This window comes from Telmatherina bonti (genome assembly GCF_933228915.1).
Source record: "Telmatherina bonti genome assembly, chromosome: 8".
NCBI classification, from domain to species: Eukaryota; Metazoa; Chordata; class Actinopteri; order Atheriniformes; family Telmatherinidae; genus Telmatherina; species Telmatherina bonti.
Window position 1 is genome coordinate 9,512,401 of NC_136626.1, and position 20,512 is coordinate 9,532,912.

Here is a 20,512-nt window from a genome sequence, read left to right on the forward strand (position 1 = left end):
TGCTGCTTGATGCTAGGGGGCACATTTGCTTATTTTCATACACAAAGCAAGCCGGATGACTTGTTGACATTCCACATTTTACCTGAATGGTTTTTTTTGAAGAACTCACACACATGTGACTGTGCCACTTTATCAATATGTCAGGCAAGAACGTGATTGGAAGGCTGTGAGTAAAAATTTGCTGACCAGCTCAGGAAAGTGTAATAAGTCTCTCTGAAGTGCTGTCCAGGAATACAATTAAACCCCAGTTGTGTCAATCTTATACAACAACATGTTCTTGTTCTTGCACTGGTGAGCACTCAGTAGCAAAGAATTCTTATCAAGTTAGGATTTAGGTGCAAAATTAACATTTCATAGATAGATTTTCTTGGAAAATGCATCTAAAGTGCAAACGATGGCTGTGGACACAGAATTAAAGTTGTTTATACTCTGTCCACTGAAAACCAGTTTAAACACTTTGTATGAACAGCAAAGTTTGGGAGGACATCTTCCATCAGCTGAGCTGTGCTGTTTGGACATCCTGCCAGAGTTTTTTTTTTTTTTTTTTTTTTTTTTTTTTTGAAGGTCTCAAAGACTTTGGAGCCAGATCTGTTACAGATTGTGAATTTGTCCTTATTTTTTTTTTTTTTCCCCAGAGCTGCTGAAAACAGCTGTGAAAGTATCGACCCATGATTTGAACATTATTCTGTATTTGGGTGATCAATTATAAGATCTCAATACTAATGCAGTCCACAATGAATTTTACAGACAAATAGATCACCAACATAGTGATACATTTGCTTTTTCTATTATTACTTCTGACAATATATAGTAATTATTTTGGCACTCAAGGAACATTTTGCACACTTACTGCAGCATACTGTGTGGAATAATAAAATATGAATCTTTCGGGAGCTTATGTGGTTTAAAATTTCTGCTTGTCAGATGAGCCTAAAAGCTATACTAGAGTCCAAAATGAACTCCTCTCAAAAGCTCGCAGAGCTCCATAATCTTCCTTTTCACATATGCAATCCCCTACAGTATCATGACTTATCTCTTTCTTGTTGGATGAAGTAAATAGGAAGAATTCAAGCTGAATGGGGTCTTGTTCTGCTGTGATGGTACACTTATTGACACGACCACATGGAAAAAAAATAACTGAAAATAAATAGGTATCTGCTAGAAAGACATTCTGTGTTAATGAAGTGTATCCGTCACCATCTATCTGATGTCTTGTGGCAACTATCAAAGAACAAGAATCGATACAGATGTGGTCAAAGATTCCAAATCGCTTGAATGGGAGCACTCACTTCAATCTATCTGTGCCATTAACTCTTCTCTTTGTGCCTTCTCAATTTGCATTCACACTTCCATGCATATTAAAAGAGGCAAGGATGTAGAGGTACTTCTAAGCTGTTTTATGGCATGCAAGCATCATTTGCATGGTAAAATCTATTCAAGATATGATTCTGGAGACAAAACGTCTGCAGTTCAGTCGATATCATAAGAGTGTTTTTATTTGTTTCAAATTATTTGTCTTTCTATAATATTTACACATGATGTCTAATATATTTTGCATTAATCACTTTACAGGCTCAAATTCAACAAGATTTTTCAGCTTGTAAATTGAGCACAACTGATTCCACAAAGTTTGTTGGAAGTCAGGCTTTGTCACACTGTGAACTACTGTTAAATCTACTGTTTACATAAACAATGTTTGTCAGTGATGAATACAATGATATGAAGTATGTGAGAAAAGAGTCCAGTTCTTAAAACTGTTTGAACAAACATAATGAAAAGAATAACTTCATCTTTTGACAATTTCACTGAGGTAATCCAGATGATTTTGATCTTTGTTTCTTTGGGGAGGCTCAACGGTGCAGTATGGCTCCACTTGTCCCCTTACAGAAGAGCCCCTCTGCAAATCAATACAGAGTTGATCTGAGTGATACCTTTTATCTCATTTCTGTCTAGAAGTGGTGACCTCCCGGATGACATTGCCCCCATCCAGAGAGCACGAAGGGTCACTGAATGGTTTGATGAGGCTGAAATTGATGTGAATGATATGCTGTGGAAAATCACAGGCACCAGATGCAATCCAGTTCTGCTCTTACAAAATATGTTGACAGACATTTAAGGCAAGTGGGGGTCACAAACGTGGATCGGTGTTAATTTATTCCACTGTTACATTTCATTAAAGGGCTCGTCGCTGATTTTTTTTTTTTTTTTTTTTAAATAAACATAAGTTAACTACCTGAGCCCACCACACACTGACGCAGGAAGTTGAGCACAATCTTGCGTAACTTCTCTGTCCATGTTGAAAGTGACCATTCTCACTTTAGGAATATGTTTTAAAAAAATAAAAGTATAATGTTTCACAAACATCAAGTTTTTCAAATCAGTTGAAGCAGTAGCAGTGCCATGATTCTCAGCATGATCTAACTTATATTAGAGACAACCAGAACAGTACTTGGTGAGCGCAAATGTTGTGATCCTGTTCCTTGGTGGGCGTGCCTGGCATCCTAAACACCTGATCCTCATTCTGGCAATCAGCTGCAGCACTATTTAGGATCCGCCCGGCCTGCTGTTCATCGCCAGATTGTTGAACGTTCCGCGGTACAACTCTCGGCCTGAAAGATTCTTTCCTGTGTGTAGTCCTGATCAATAACCCGTGTGTTTTTTCCCGTCAGAGATCCTGCCTGTTTGCCCGATGCCTGCCCGCCTGCCTGCCCGCCTCTCTATCCGCTAGGTTTTCCTCCCCGCTTGTCTGCCTGCCGACTAAGCCTGGTTTCCGCATCCACCTGGGAAAGAATCAAGAATCTGAAAGAAGCAAATAAATTATTATCGAAACTCCAAGCCGAGTCCGCATGTGAATTCTCTGAACCTGACGTCAACCTAACAGAACAATCTGGCCACAAATGGATTCAGCGGACGCAAACCCGGAAATCGCCTCGGACCCACTGCAACAAACCCTCTCAGGTCAGAATGCTCGCCTCGCTCAACATGAGCGGATGATGTTGACTCTGGAACAGAATTATCACACCATTCTCTCTCAGCTGGCTCAACTAACCGTGCATATCGCTATATTAACCCCTCCTGCTCCTCTCCAGCATCCGGTTCCCGACGCACCCGCACCTCAGCACGGTCCCGCAGTCACAGTAAGAGAGACACACATCCCAGATCCTAAGCCCTACGCAGGGAATTTGGGAGAATGTAGAGGATTCCTCCTTCAATGCTCCCTTGTCTTTGACCAGAAACCACTCACCTATGCTAATGATAGATCCAGGGTTTCTTATGTTATTGGGCTTCTGGAAGGTAAGGCACTGGCATGGGCGGAGGCAGCATATGAACAGCAGGGTTTCAGATACTCCTCGTATTCCTCGTTTGTCGAGGAGATGAGGAAGGTTTTTGACCACCCAGTTAGGGGAGGTGAAGCAGTCAAACGGCTACTTAATCTCCGTCAGGGAGATCGGAGTGTTGCTGACTTTTCCATTGATTTTAGGATAGCAGCTGCGGATACAGGCTGGAACAACGAAGCACTCCGGGACATCTTCGCTAACGGGTTAAGTAGTCGGATGAAAGACGAGCTGGCCACCCGAGACACACCTGGCTCTCTGGATGAGTTGATTTATCTCGCCATACGACTCGACAACCGGCTACGGGAAGGGGACAGAGAACGGCGGTCTAGCCAATATCCTGAGGTTCCCTCTGCAGCAACTACTTTCCCTCTGCCTCCCACAAACAGATCTACGGAGGAACCCATGCAGCTGGGCATGGCTCACCTTTCCTCAGAGGAACGGCAGAGGAGAAGAGAATCTGGTGATTGCTATTACTGTGGGAGATCAGGACACAGGATATCTCTCTGCCCTAACCGGGTAAAAGACCAGGGTCGTCAGTAGCAGCGGGAGTACTGGCGACCACATCCCCCAAGGAGGTCCCGCACACAAGGACACTTATCCCGGTAACCCTGTTCACAGACCAGACCCCCCATTCTGTTGAGGCTTTAATTGATTCCGGAGCTGAGGCCAATTTCGTGGATAGGACCTTGGCCACCACCCTGGGAATAGGTGCAGAGACTCTTTCTTCTCCCATGTCTGTACAAGCTCTAGATGGGAGCCACCTCTACTCCATAACCCAACAGTCCATCCCCGTTAGATTGATAGTCTCTGGCAACCACCGAGAATACATCCCCTTCTTCATAATTGACTCACCTAAATCTCCGCTAGTGTTGGGTCACCCCTGGCTGTCACAACATAACCCGCACCTGGATTGGCAGACCGGGAGAATAATTAATTGGAGCACTTTGTCATGCCACTTGTCTTCAGTCGGCTGTTCCCTCCACTTCATCCGTTTCTGGTCTACTCCCCGTTACCCCGGATCTATCCGCAGTCCCTACGGCTTATCACGACCTAACGGAGGTTTTCAGCAAGGATAAAGCCCTAGCGCTGCCACCCCATCGGCCTTATGATTGCTCCATTGAATTACTCCCAGGTGCTCCGTTACCAACCTGCCGACTTTACAATATTTCTCGACCTGAGATGGAGGCCTTGGAGGGATACATCTCAGATTCCCTGGCAGCTGGATTGATCAGGACCTCATCATCACCCGTCGGAGCAGGATTCTTCTTTGTCTCTAAGAAGGATGGCTCCCTTAGGCCCTGCATTGATTACCGGGGCTTAAATGCAATCACCGTGAAGAACAAGTACCCTCTACCACTACTGGAGTCAGTTTTCAATTCCCTTCATGGTTCCACGATCTACACTAAGCTCGACCTCCGTAATGCTTACCACTTGGTCAGAATGAGAGAAGGAGATGAATGGAAGACCGCATTTCGAACTCCCCTGGGCCATTTTGAATACCTGGTAATGCCGTTCGGTCTTTGCAATGCTCCTGCTGTGTTTCAGGCCCTGGTAAACGATGTATTACGTGACTTCCTTAACCGCTTCGTCTTCGTCTATCTAGACGACATCCTCATCTTCTCCCGGACCCAGTCGGAGCACGTGCAACATGTCCGACTTGTCTTACAGAGACTTTTGGAAAACCGCTTGTTCGTCAAGGCTGAGAAGTGCGAGTTCCATGCTAATACAGTAACCTTCCTTGGATACATTTTTGAGACCGGGCAGGTCCGTGCAGACCCGGAGAAGATCAAGGCGGTTGTAAATTGGCCCACTCCCACCTCTGTAAAGGACCTGCAACGCTTCCTGGGATTTGCCAATTTCTACCGTCGCTTCATCCGTAACTATAGTCAGATTGCAGCCCCTCTTACTCGCCTTACCTCACCTTCGGGTCCCTTTACCTGGTCTGGACCTGCAGATCAGGCCTTCCTTAGACTGAAGGAACTTTTCACCACAGCACCATTTCTCCTCCACCCTGATCTCAGTAGTCAATTTGTGGTTGAGGTCGATGCCTCGGACAAGGGGGTTGGAGCCGTGCTGTCTCAACGATCTACCAGGACTCAGAAACTCCATCCCTGCGCTTATTTTTCTCGACGTCTCACCCCGGCCGAACAGAATTACCACGTCGGTGATCGTGAGCTACTAGCCATTAAATTGGCGCTCGAACAGTGGCGTCACTGGCTGGAAGGTTCTAGGCTGCCATTCCTCATTTGGACAGATCATAAAAACTTGGGAGTATCTGCAGTCCGCGAAACAGTTGAATCCCCGTCAAGCCCGTTGGTCCCTTTTCTTTAACCGTTTCAATTTCACTCTGTCGTACCGACCCGGTTCCAAGAACCAGAAGCCAGACTCCCTTTCCCGCCAGTTCACATCAGGTTCCACTCCCTCCACGGACACAATCCTGCCTGCCACCTGCATTGCTGCTGCAGTTACCTGGGACGTGGAGGATAAGGTCCTCGCGGCCCAGCGACGGCAACCTGACCCAGGCACAGGTCCGCCTAACCGTTTGTTTGTTCCAGATACCGCCCGTTCCTTGGTCCTCCAGTGGGGTCATTCTTCTCGCCTGGCCTGCCACCCTGGATCCACGCGCTCCCTATCCCTCATCAAGCGTAGGTTTTGGTGGCCCACGATGGATAAGGATACTCGGGAGTTTGTAGCTGCCTGCACTACCTGTGCCCGGAGTAAGGCCTCACATAGACCACCGGCGGGTCTCCTACGACCCTTACCTGTTCCCAGCCGGCCCTGGTCCCACATTGCCCTGGACTTCGTCACCGGCTTGCCCGTCTCCAGAGGTAAAGACACTATCCTAACCATTGTTGACCGTTTTTCCAAGGCCGTGCATTTTGTTGCTCTCCCCAAGCTCCCCTCGGCCAAGGAAACGGCTGATCTAATGGTTCACCACGTGTTTCGGCTCCACGGACTACCCGCGGACATCGTGTCTGACAGAGGGCCCCAATTCACGTCTCAGGTATGGCGGGCTTTCTGTCAGTCTATTGGTGCCACTCTGAGTCTGTCGTCTGGTTTTCACCCTCAAACCAATGGTCAAGCTGAAAGGACCAACCAGGACTTGGAGACTGCCCTCCGGTGTGTGTCAGAGGCTAACCCGTCCTCTTGGAGCGAACATCTGGACTGGGTGGAGTATGCTCACAATTCTCTCACCTCCTCAGCCTCTGGATTGTCCCCTTTTGAGTGCTCCCTAGGGTACCAGCCACCACTGTTCCCCGCCCAGGAGGGTGAGGTTTCGGTGCCGTCCGTCCAGCTTCACATCCGCCGCTGCCGACGGGTCTGGCAGAAGGCTCGGGCTGCGCTTCTCCGAACTGGGGAACGGAATCAGCGCCAGGCGGATCGTCACCGGACCCCTGCGCCCGATTATTCCCCCGGTCAGAAGGTTTGGCTTTCATCCAGGAACATTCCCTTACGAACCGATGCCCGGAAACTAGCCCCTCGTTACTTGGGCCCCTTTGAAGTTCAACGGGTCATCAACCCTACGGTGGTCCAACTCAAACTCCCCAGTTCCATGCGGGTTCATCCCTCATTCCACGTCTCCCAACTTAAGCCTGTTTCGTCCTGTCCTCTGGTCCCTAGGTTTTCCTCCCCGCTTGTCTGCCTGCCGACTAAGCCTGGTTTCCGCATCCACCTGGGAAAGAATCAAGAATCTGAAAGAAGCAAATAAATTATTATCGAAACTCCAAGCCGAGTCCGCATGTGAATTCTCCGAACCTGACGTCAACCTAACAGCAAATCTCCACCATCTGGATCTGGATCACCACCAAAAGTCAAATCAGTTCTTCCTTTTCACATTTCCAACATCTCCTGAAAATTTCATGAAAATGTGTCCATAACTATTTGAGTTATCTTGAACACAAACAAACAAACAGACAAACAAGCAGACAAACAACGGTAAAAACAGAACCTCCTTGGCACAATTGGTTCGTTGTGAGCCGGTGCTGGGAAAAAAACCTGCGAGGAACAAATTTCAGGCTCTCAGGTATTTAGCTGTAATTCTGAATAAGACATAACTTCATGCTTTATAATTCATTAATTACAAAGAGCAATCTTGTTAACCTGTCAGTGACGTTGCTACCAAAATATTAGGCCAATGTTAAAACCCAGCAGAAAGTAATTAACCATTACAAAACATCAAGTCTTCCTGCAATTTGTTGGCAAATAGTCTGAGAAAATTAACCAAGAAAGACAAAAACTCATTTCAAGGTTTATGAAATATAAACACGAGCTGCAATATTATACTTCTGTTAGATCTTCCAGAGGACTCTGATGCTGTGAACTCTGAAACACAGACCTTTGGCACTAGTAAACATACCTTTCTCTTGCATTTTCTCTAATATTTTGGCCTTGGCAATAGACACATAGATCCTGACTATGTTAAATAAATTAACTTCACAGTAGTTATTAATCCAAGCACCTCTTCGAGACTTTAGATCAGCAAAAGGTTCAGCAAGGCTGTCCCATCTCATCCTTAATTATTTTAGTCACTGTGTTATTGACATTTAACATCAAAGATGCTACAATTTTCTTCAAATGAAAAGGACCAACTACCTGTTTCTATTAACTTGATCAACCAGTTGTGCAGTGCTTTGAGCCTTAGATTAAACATGTCAAATTGTGAAATTTTATCCATCGGTGACTGTAAACACTCTTCAAATTGAAATATTCCCATTAAAGATTTAGTCAAAAATCTCTGCCAAATACTATAGAACCTGAAAGCACCTCAATTTTGCTTCTTTGGAGTAATTGAGACCAATTAAGATCAGAAATTAGCTTCCTCAGGAGGACTGATCCCACAAGGATGGGAAAGGGTATTTCTTGTTTTGGAAAAATACATAAAAGGACAAAATGAGAGAATTTTCTGTTAGTTTTCATTAAAAGGTAGGATAGGAAATGTTCAGGAGCATTTTCTTTTAAACAATATTGCTTAAAAAATAACTTTCACATTGTGACTATAGAAAATTATTTATGTGCTCACAAACAAAAAGATAAACAAATAAATAAATAAAATGTGGACTAAAAAAAACCTGTACAATCATTTTAACTAACCCGTTATAAAAGATTGGATGTTCATATATCTATAAAACTAAATTACCATTTGTCCCTCCCCCTTCAGTCATTCTGCATGCATGAACCTCAGAAAGCATGGAACACAGAGCTTGGCTTGTTAGACACTATCTGATATATTGTTTAATCAAAATAAAGTAAACATGCTTGTGAATCCTTTGTAGTAATAATAACTGGTTAATGTTTGAATGGTGTCTTTAGCTGAAAGTTGTTAAAGAAAAATCTGTTCGGAAGAAGTTAAAGATGTTGTACAATTTTTGGCAATTCCTGTTATTTTTAACAGCAAAATATTTTTGCTTAAATTTAAATTTTTATGAATGACAGACAAAGTAAAAATAAATCAAAGCACCCATTTTCTAATTGAGCTGAATGGTTTGATAGCAAATTTGTTACAATAGCACAAAGTATGTTGATAGAAGTTCAAATTTATATGAAAAGGCAATGTGACTTCTCTGTAATGACACAATCGACACTGGAGAAAAAATAATTAATATAAGATGTGGAGAGAGGTCTACCTCAGAATTTGAACTTCAACGTCACGTCATCTCAGACATTAAAGAAAATCTTCAAGGTGCAAAACATTGCATAGGAGGGTGGGGGGAGGGGGGTATATGGGGACATGCAGCTGGTGGCTGACAACTTGAACATCAACATCTCTAAGAAGGAAAAAAAAATGTTTTGGCCTCTAAGTTTGTGCGATGACTGGACCCCAGTTTGATTTTAAGTTCAAAATGTAGCAAACAATCCATCAAAATCATCATCTTCTTCTTCCTCTTCAGCTGCATGAAGCCGGAAGACAGCCATTAGAGGCGTCATCACAGCTTCATCTCCTGTTGCAAGACAAATGCATTTCCTAACATCACAATGCAAAGTTTTCACTGGATAACAGGTAGGAGGAAAACAATAAAACCAGAATACATTAGATAAGGTTGGAGGCAATAAATAACCATTTGAGGCTGGTCTGACACTAAAATTATTGTTTTGTTTTGTTTTGTTTTCTCAATTCTTACTTATCATAAACAGAGGAAAGCTGCACATACAGCTGCCAAGAATTCTTTTTCCATTATCATTTGAAATTAATAAAAATCCAGCCGGCAACCAAGCTTCCCCTTCATAACGAATATAATGAAAAAAGAAAAACACCCTGTTGGAACGGAGCATGGTGATATTCCATCGAAGAGGCGTTTTTTTCTTTATTTTCAGCAGAACTTAAAGGGAGCTGAATGAATTCTCAGCTTTTCCATCTCCTGGCAGTGTTATCATATCCTGCTTAAATAAGGCCATCCTACCAGCTCTCACATAGTGAATTGTGGATTGTATATAATTACTGATTCCTACTGGAATATTTCATACTGTGCAAGATAAATTAAAAGATACAAATCTCAGTATTCTTGCTGCTTATTTCCTCCTCCAATATAAGTCAAAAGCATAGAAATTACAGTTCTTATTATTGTGTTTTTATAATTTAATTTTGTGGACATGAGAACACAGCATTTATTGGCCATACAAGTAATTATGAGTTCTGAAGAGAATCACAGAAAACAGTCTCTCCAGGAGTTTGGCAGAGGTATTTTAAATCAATACAATGTTTTCAGTCTGGAATCTTGGACAAAATGAATGTGTGCCTGAAAGCCTCATGTGATGGACTACATCTGAACAGCATATTCACTTGTCTGCAAAAGTTAGGTGGTTATGAAACTGAAAATGGGATCTGATTAATTTATTGCATGTCTTAAAGGATTTTTTTTTTATTTTAAATCTGCAATCATATTCTGAGCATAACCTTATTTCATTTATGCATTCCTTTTCTATACCGCTTAGTCCAATTCAGGGTTGCATGGAAGCTGGAGCAGTATCCCTGCAGTTAGCAGGCGAGAGGCAGAGCACACCCTGGATAGGTCACCAGTCCATCTCATGCCAACACATGGAGACACACAACCGCCAATACTCACACACTTTCCTAGGTAGAATTTAGCGTGACCAATTTATGCAACATGCATGTCTTTAGCTGGTGGAAGAAAGCAGGAGTATCCAGAAAGAAACTACACATAGACATGGAGAACATGCAACCTCCACATAGAAAGGCCACTGTTTAAACCCCTCCCCAGGTCAGGCGCTGACCACCAAATCACCTTGTAGCCAATAATTAGAATAAGAATAATATGAAGAGCCCAAACAACTCATGTCTACCTATGTGTTTCTACCCTATCTTGTCTTTTTATACATCTTTAGATTCATTCATGATCTAAACATACCTTTCATATTTAAAATAACTGATATTATTAATAGTCACACATTTTTTTCATAACAGAGCAATGTTGTCACTGTTGTTTTCTTTTTAAGCTGTAAAACTTGCGGGGAAACTAAACTTATTGCTGATGCATTCACATTAAAAAGTTAGCTGCACCAGTGCAACCAATGAAAAAAGTTGGTCTGGAGCCCTGTAGTGACCCTTTATTTTAAATCTTCCTGACCTACTGTGTCAAGACTTTTTTCTGGTTTTTGCATAAAATTAAAATATAACCAGCAGCAAGTCCACCTGTACAGCATTTCTTTTAACCTATATCAGTCAACATAAAACTGGATTTACCATAAAATTATTATATTTTCTTAATAATACCAGGGATATAACCTACCTCACATATAATTTCCATACTGACATCCGATAATATTGACATAAGGTTTCTAACAGAGATATGGACAGACAGAGACACACACAAACATAACTTTGTTGGTAGAAAAAATAATAAATCTGTCCGTGACAAATGTTGCACAACAGCTTTGATATGCTGGCTTGGGTCCTTGTTGGTTAGATATTTCATAGTCTCTAAAGTAGTCGCTCATTATTAAATCACCTTGCTTGTTGCAGTTGTGTCATAAATCTAAGAAAAACTGACTCCTCGCTGAAGAACAAATAAATTCACTTAATATCAACCAAGAGTCTCCAGCTGAACTTTCTGACCTAGCGAGGTGGATTGATGGGTGTTGATGGGTGGATAGACAGCAACACTGGGACATGCTTCCTGTGTGTAATCTCTGCAGCACAATGCTCACAGAGACATCTGCAGCTTGAGATCATGTCACACTTTTTGTTGTTGTTGTGTTGTTTTTGCTCTAGAATTGAAGGAAAAAGAAAAGAAGGCTTGATATAAAGAGTGAGTGTTGTCAGCAAGGCGAGCTGAGGTTAGCAGCCTTAATCTGTACCAGAACTAGTCAGCCTTGTGAAAACATTTAGTAAGCTCAGCTGGGTGTTTATATATACACCCAGCTGTATATATAAACACATACGTACATATATATATACATACGTATACATATACATATACATATATATACACACACACATACATACATATACATATATATATATACATATATATATATATGTATATATATATATATATATATATATATATATATACATATATATATATATATATATATATATATATATATATATATATATATATATATATATATATATATATATATACCACCCAGCTAGTGTAAAAACACTAGTATCTCAAATTTGAGTATCTCAAATTTTAATATTCGTGGGAATATATATAAATCCAGGAAATCTTGTGCTTCTCTCTGCTTAATGTTTTAAACATCTGGCTTTGTAAATCACAGATTTCAGATACTACTTGTTTGTGATCAGAACTTTTTAACATGATTGTATAATATAATTTTAAGTCAAAATTGTTTATAATACTGAGCTGCAACAAATTTTATAATTAATCAAGGAATGAAGTAGGAAATACTGAAAATATGTAACTAATAAATTTAATGTACTCCAGTAATGCAGTGTTGATCAGATATGTGCAGTTTTGTGCTCATATTTTTGGACACCATTTAAATTTCTCTTATCCTCAGACATCATCCATGCAGAGCGTTTTTTGTGTAGCATTTGAAAATCATTCTATGATTGGTTGAAAATTTGAGATGAGTGTGTTTAATGTGGAGAAGCATGACGTGATAAATTCTAATTTCTGCTTTTCTGCTGATGATTAAGATTAAGATTCAAGAAGGTTGTATAAATAGTGTCAAGCCAGTAAGGATCTATAGGACACAACTGCTGCCTTTCTAAACATTCACATTTCTTTTGTTGCGACTGCAAATTCACACAGAATAGCAATGCTTCTTTTAAAATGTCCGTAAATTCACTGATACAAAGTACTTTGACAATTTTTTGCATTTTATCCACAACTGAAAGTAGTTTGACATTCTTTCCAATACTATTGCCAAATCCTTTCTCTCACACATTTTAAATAGCAAATTTAAACCGAAACAAATGGTAAAAAGTTACCCGTAGGTCTAATAGATATAGGAAATAAATACAATTGATAACATGTTAAAGTATTTCTGTTAATTTAAACATTCATAAACATCCAGATAAATGCCTCTGAAAACAGATCATGAGGTTACGATGTTAGATTAGATTTAACTTTATTATCATTACACCTGCACAAGTACAATGCAACGGAACACAGTTGGCATCTAACCAGAGTACAATAAGCAACAAGTGCAAGATATATAATCCACAGTATGTACAAATGTCTATTCTACAGCAATGGCATAAAAGTGATTGTCACAGTATACAGATTTAAGTACTGTGAGCATACAATACTGATGGATATGTGTGTTAAATGTGCAAAATCCTTGGACCAGTTGTGGAAATCCTCCAACAATCCTCCCCATGGCTACGGTGGTGTTTCAGAAGATGCACATACACATTGAAATTTCTGCTGTTAGCTCTTAGGCTGTTTATTTGTTTAAGCTGTTCGGTGTTGTAAAAATTAAATAAAAAATAAAATGAAAAAACATGCACACAAGCTCCTACTGAATGTAAGTGGGACATTGTGCAACATATGTAAGGACACTGAAGCGGCTCTATGATGCCATTTCTAGTTTTCTGAGCTTTCTGCAGTGTTGTAGTGACAAATAGTCATCAGACACGTGAACAGCACCGTTTTTTTATCACCTAAAAGCATGTTTGAGTTTTCCAGCATTCTCTGCGTTCAGTTTCCATTGCGATGGAAATGATTGATTCTCAAGTTTTTTTCTACTTTGAAATTTTAGTGACGTCCCCCAGAATGTCACAAAAAATTCAGTGATTTGTCATCTTCTTTAGGTTGTGCATGTGAAATAAATCTGACTAAAATCTACATAAAAGACACTTGAAATATCTGGACACTTTTAGAAGATTGGGGTTGAAGAGACTACAAAGCTCTAGTTTAGCAGATCTATGTTCTGACCCAGCATGCAGTCAAAACTGGTTCTCAATGAGTGGTTTACCACAGAAAGCTATTCTAGCATCTACGATATTCTAGCATCTACGATATTCTAGCATCTACGATATTCTAGTATCTACGATATATAGCATCTACGACCGCCACTGAATCTTTTAGTAGTATGCAGTACTGGTACTGTACCGACCTTATTTTAGTTACTGATTATATCATGAAATTAGCTATGACTTTTCAGCTGCTGTAGACCTTACTCATTATGACAAGTAATTAGCTGACAGTAGCTGCTAACTGACAAAAGAAGCCAAGGAAATAAATTACATATCAAATAATAATACAAAAATGAGTGTTTCATTGAAAGTCACAATGATTTAACAGATCGGTGTAGAAATTTAAATGAAGCAATGCGTTTGATTATCATGCTAAGTCAACAACTGCGGTGGCAGATGATGACACCGTGCCACTGATGTAAATGGAGATTAATTATGCAAACAGGGCCAAAATAGATCATGTTTAACCTCATCTAGATTGGTATAGAAATTAGATGTTTGATGCATTCCAAAGCATGAAGTGCAAAATTGTGCTAAATCAAATTAAGAGTCAAATTAGAATGCAACTTCTTTGCTGTGTTTATCTGCAGCGCTGTTATGTAAATGGATTCTCTCTCTCTCCGTACACTTATTGAAGTCATGAAGAAAGTTGTCATGGACTGATAACATTTGAGGCAGCTTGTTTACTGTGCACCAGAGGCACACTGCTCTGTCTTGCACTAGCAGAAGTGATTAAAGGGCACCTGTCAGGAGATGTGATTTTATCTCCCCCAAAACAGGTGTAGAGCTGAGCTGACAGCAGCAACACTTACACCTCCACATGGGATGGACGAGACCAAGACAAATGGAATTATGTCTTTCTCCCATTTTTTCAAGTGCCTTATCTGTCTGAATCGATGCAGTTTTCTCCAACCCGAGGGAAGTGAGAGGAAGTGTGAGCACTGCTGTTGGAGGTAGGTGTAGTAATTGAACTCTTTTTCTTTTATATCCAGTGTGAAGTGAAATTTCTTCCCAAAAATAAAACCAAAGCAAAGCAAGCGATAACGGTATGGCAGTTGAGTCTTAAGCTCCACATCAGCTGTTTTACTCTCTGTTGTCCACTCAGTAACGAAGTGCTACTCCAACTCTGAATGACACTGTTGTGCTCAGTGGTTTTTACTTTAATATGAAACAGTATAATAGCAGTTAGACTGTTTGACATTATCTGTATAAGAATCATTCTCAGCTTTCGTCACTTGTCATGTGACGAAAGATACAGAAAGCAGGTGTATTGCTACCATCAAGGCTTCCACCGCGACATTTTCATGTGGAAGAAAAATAAACAGCGCATTGATGCGGTGCCTTTGGATCTTCCAGTCGACTTCCCAATGATGGGATTTCATTTTCCAGAATACCTGCTGACATTGAATGATGAGCTAAATGGGTTGCTTCCATCAAACGGGAAGTGCTCTGCTTTGTTGTAAGCATTCTGTTGGTGTTAAGCAGTAAATAAACACATTAAATCACACATTTCTCAGTGTAAATGTAACTGAGGTGAAGTTGGTTGGATAATTCAACCTTCACTGTGGTATAAATGAGAGATATGGTATTAACTGTTGTATTGCTAATGAAAAGTTGCAGATTTTATTTATCTTTGTGCCCTTAAACACTCAAATAATATCATAGAAATATTTTATCAGTGGTCGTAAAGTTAAGTCTTGATAATATGGCAACATCCCAAACTGCCTCAATGAGTTAAAGCAATTTTCATCTGTTGTGTTTTTTCACTCACCTTGCACACTAAGAGAACATGTTTTGGGGACTTTCCACAGCTGAAAGTCCTGCATATCCTGCTATGAGAGATAAATAGGCCTCTAAAAACTTGTAAGCTTTTAATTCTGTCCCGGTGAATTGTGATTGTAGAATTATTCGGTAGTTGTGTTGTGGTAAGCTAATTCAGGTAGAAAAATCTAACATTAGTTGTGAATTTGGAGATTGTCAAACAAGGGGTTTGGAAAAACATAAAGGTCTTGAGCACACATAAAAAAAAAAGGTTAAAAAGAAAAAAAACTTTGCTCGTCTGACTTGAACTCGTAAGTACTGAACTGGTTTCATAAAGCATTAAGTCCGCTGGGCCATTGTTGACAGTAAAGAATACCCTGTTTACAGCGTGAATTTATTTAAAGATAAATATTCTAAATTGGGTCTGAGTGAACTTTCAACACAGTCTATTAACAAAAGAATGGTCAGTAAGAATTAATGTACGCTGATGATCTAGTCATCTTTAGCCTTTGTAGTGCTGGTCTTCAACCGCTCTTAAGAATCTGTACACAATACAGTGCTGACTTTGATATAAAAAAATAACACTAAAAAAAGTAAGATCATGATGGTCAAAAGTAAAGAGGATAGGTGTTTACTCTTTCCTGACTTCTATCTGGATGGCACTGTACTTAGTGTGTGCAGTAAGGTTACATACGTGGGCCATGTTATTGCAAATGACCTAACGGATGATGAAGATATTTACAGGCAGTAGCAGAAGCTCAAGCAAATGTTCTATGTTGTAAGCTTAACATGTGTTCCACACCAGTGAAGATCTCACATTCTAAAGCATAATGTATGCCTTTTTATACTGCCAATCTGTGGCGTCGATGTGGTGTCGATGTTCCAGTGCGAGCCATATGTTTGTCACAGTCGGGGTACCAACCTGCTTTGCTGTCTTGCGCAACTTGATGTATAGATTTATGTGTAGGATGTCTAAATCAGAAAATAACCTAATTGCTGTGTTGGTTAATCCCGTACGCAGTAAAGCCAGATTCTCTTCCAGATTGTGGAACCACTGGGAAACCTCTTTATATGTTGGATGCTGAAATGCCATGTCTTTTTCCTACTTTTCAAGGAATGCAATGTTGACTGATGCTTTGTCCCCTTCCACCCCGTATCTATCCAGACTATGGCACCTAGACTGGAGTGCTGTGGCTCCTGCCTGAACTTTCAAATGTGTGGAAAAGATTGATCGACCAACAAAATACAACCCAGTTTTAACTGATACAAATGCTTCTAAAGCTATTGAATAATGGTGTGTATACACTTTTTCACACTGCTTCTGGACTTGGGTTTGGTGTTTTTTTCATTGAACAGTTTACAATGTCACACAATCTCATTTATCTGTGGTTTTATTTACCTGTTTTTAAGATCTGGTGGTCTTTATCATGACATTTTTATACAATGATAAATCGTTCATTTCTGATTCATGCTGATGAGGCATTATTTTTGGTTTGTTTGTTTTGTGACATTTTAGGGCACATTTTCCATTATGAGAAGCATAATCAGTCAGGTCAGGACAATGGCACCAAAGGAAGATTTTTTATATAATGCAACTGTGTGCAAAGGAAGCAGAAGTGAGCCCAAAAATGTTTAATTGTATCCAATTTTTTGTGTTTTAAAGGTTATGTTAGTGGATGACAACTCATATACTGCTCAATACATTTGTGAAATGAACTTGTATCTTGGCAAAGTTAATCGCAAACAAAGGCATTGTACTGGTGTGTTATTTACATGCATCAAAGAGTCATTGTCTGCTGAACTGTTTGGATTTATTAAAGTATAACTTGTCCAAAAGCCCTTCCTGTTATATAGCAAACTATGCATGCTAAATAAGAAATATGCTGTTTTTTTTGTTTTTTTTTCATTGGAATATGAAGTTGGAGCTAACTTTTGAAGCGACAGACTCTACTACATATGGCTATTTCTCCTCGCTTTTACTTGCTAATTGCTTATAATAAGCCAACTGATCTACTGTTTCGTATTAAAAAAAACATTAATAAAGCTTATCCACAAAACTATCTGTTGCCAATTTGTGGTTTGTAGCCTTCTCAGAATCATCTTTCCTGTAATGTCATGGAATCATAATCACAGAGTAAACTTCCTGCAAGTATCATTGGTTTAAAGAAAACATGCACAAGTCATTGACTTCTTTACAAATGGAATGATTTTTTTACTGTCCATTTCTCTATAATAACACTGGGTTTCAGCTTCACTGACTTTTGCTGAAAATAGGCTCATTTAGAATTTTCTGGCTTGAAGTGCTCAGTCTATGATTGCGATGCTGTGAAAGCCTTTAACATGTAAAGCATATCGGCCTTTTGAATGGGAGCTCCTACAGCACTTCTCTGAAATTTGAAACCTTAAGTACAAAAGCTTAATTTATTTCAAACAAAGGATTCAAATTGTAGTAGTGGCTTTTGGATGAGTCGTTTTCTCTGCTGTGCACCACAACTGAGCAGGTCACATACATGTGAATGTATGGCGCAGCTGTCAAAAGCAGGGCAACTATACAGTTGACTCAATCAGAAAACTCTTAAAATGAATACAAGAAAGAATGGAAAGATGAAAGCTATTAAAATAATGATCATTTCTGGCTAAAAAAAAAAGAACCTTTAAATAACATCAAATATAAACTACCTGGGATCAGGTGGGTCTTTAACCTGGATTTATATAAACTGAGTGTTTCAGCTGATGTGAGGCTCCATGTCTGGAACAAACTCCCAAAAGGCTGAATGCAACTTATCCATGTCTGGTTTTGAGACTGGGAACTGAAACAAAAGCTCAATCTAGATAACCACAGGGATTTGGTAGGTTCATCGTAGGTCAAGAGGTCTCTGGGTCCTGAACCATTCAGAACTCTGTAGACTAGCAACAGAACATAAACGGGCTGAAGTGGTCCACTTTCTTGGTTTTAGTGAAGACTTGAGCAGCACCGTTCTGAAGTAGCTGGAGGTGTCTGATTTATTTTTAGAAAAATCTCTAAAGACACATTTAAAGTGATCAAGCACAAAGTGGATGCTTGGACTAGTTTTTCAGGTTCTGCTATGACATCAGCCTTCATATATTCTTAAGGCGACAGTAAGATGACTGTTATTCCCCTGAAGTGTTTTTTAAACACACAGATTTCAGGTTGTTTTTAGGTGCATATGAAGCTCTGTGGAGACCTTTATTTTATTTATTTATTTTTTCTTTGGCTCCAAAGACAATCATCTCTGATTTGTTATCTGTAGAAAGTTTAGGCACATTCAGTCATTCATCTCCTCAATTCATTTAGGATGATCCTGTTCAGGGTGACAGCCTCCTGATGAAACTGATATAAATTTGTTTGTCATCTGCTGTGGTAACTAATGTTATTCTGTATGACCTGTGCAAGTTGGAGCATGTAGATGTTAAACAGAAGAGGCCCCAGGAATGAACCTTGGGGAACCCCACATGTAAACCTTTTCTGCTCAGATGTAACGTTAACTATCAACACAAAGTACTTCCTGTTCTCTAAATACATTTTCAATAAATTTAGCAAAGTGCCAGAGAGGCTCATCCTGCTCCCTCATTATTGGAATAGTATAAAACGGTCAGGTGTATCAAATGCAGTGCTAAGGTCCAGTAAACCTATAATATAATTTTTTTTTTATTGTCTGTGTGCAGACATATGTCATCAATTTGGTCAAAGCAGTCCCAGTGCTGGTTCTGTCTAAAATCTGTCAGGTTTAATATAAAACTTGTTGTTTTATGTTAAAAAAAAACAAAAAAAAAACTCTTTAGCTGATGAAAAACAGCTGAAGGAAACAGATCACCTGTGTGAGTTAAAGCATCTGATGTTTAAATGAATAAACACACAACACTGACAAAAAACTATTGTTATTAATCTCTCCTACATCTATTATCATTATATGCGTCAGGCTGATCATGGAAATATGATGACATGATTTAGTGACTTTTTATTACTTTTACAGCAGCCATTTGCTTCCTTTGTTACTTAGGAATTTTCAAAATGGATTTAAGACAGGAAAGAAACAAAGAAGAAGAAGCCGCAATGTATTTAACGGCAACACAGATCTCTGCTGTCAATTATGTTTCATCTTTTCATGACTCTTTCTGAGAATCTACATTATAATTTCCTCTACTGTCGCCATGGTCTCTGAAAGAGACGTTGGCGCTTGGAGGTGACCCTTCCTGTGCCCCCATGTGGATTTTTATTACCGAACAACCATACCAATGTAAAGAACATAAGACAGTGTCTCAGGTAAAAGTTTTCAAGGGGAATGTCTGCTTTTCTGTGATTCAAATCCTTCTTAGACCTCAGATATGCAAAGACAAAAACAGGCCAGTCTTATCCATATATTATTCAGGGTATTGCTGGGTCTTTTTAATGAATTTAAAAAAATAATTACATCAAAATCTTTGCAACAAGCTATGCAAAATCTGCAACATAAAAACAAGGTATGCAAAGTGATCTAAACATCACCTTCAGCATTTCTTGAATAAATTGGCCAGTTGGCAGGTAACTTCTACATTTCTTCTACATCCAGCCAACTGTGGTTTATAGATTTTTACAGAGATATATTTCACCCACTTGGTTAAAGCCTTGAATAAATGTCGTCATGCCAATGCATGATTAGAAATGCAAAACAGAAATGTGCACAACTTCCTATTCCAATGATTAAACAAGATGCAATTTTATTTCCTGGATAATCTTTGTTATCAGACTGTAACATCTACTAGTAGATGTGAACTTTATATTTGTCAAAGTTTCTTCCCTTTTTACATAGATTCAAAACCTGCAACCACTGTGTGTGTCTGTGTGTGTGTTTGTGTGTGTGTGAGAAAGAGAGAGAAAGAGAGAGAGAGAAACAGCAGACAAACAAGCACATTCTCACCTCATTCATTCACATTAGCTGCTTTTCACCCTTCTTATACAGAAAGCCTCCATTTCCAGGTGTAAATTTTTTTCATTATAAGGGGA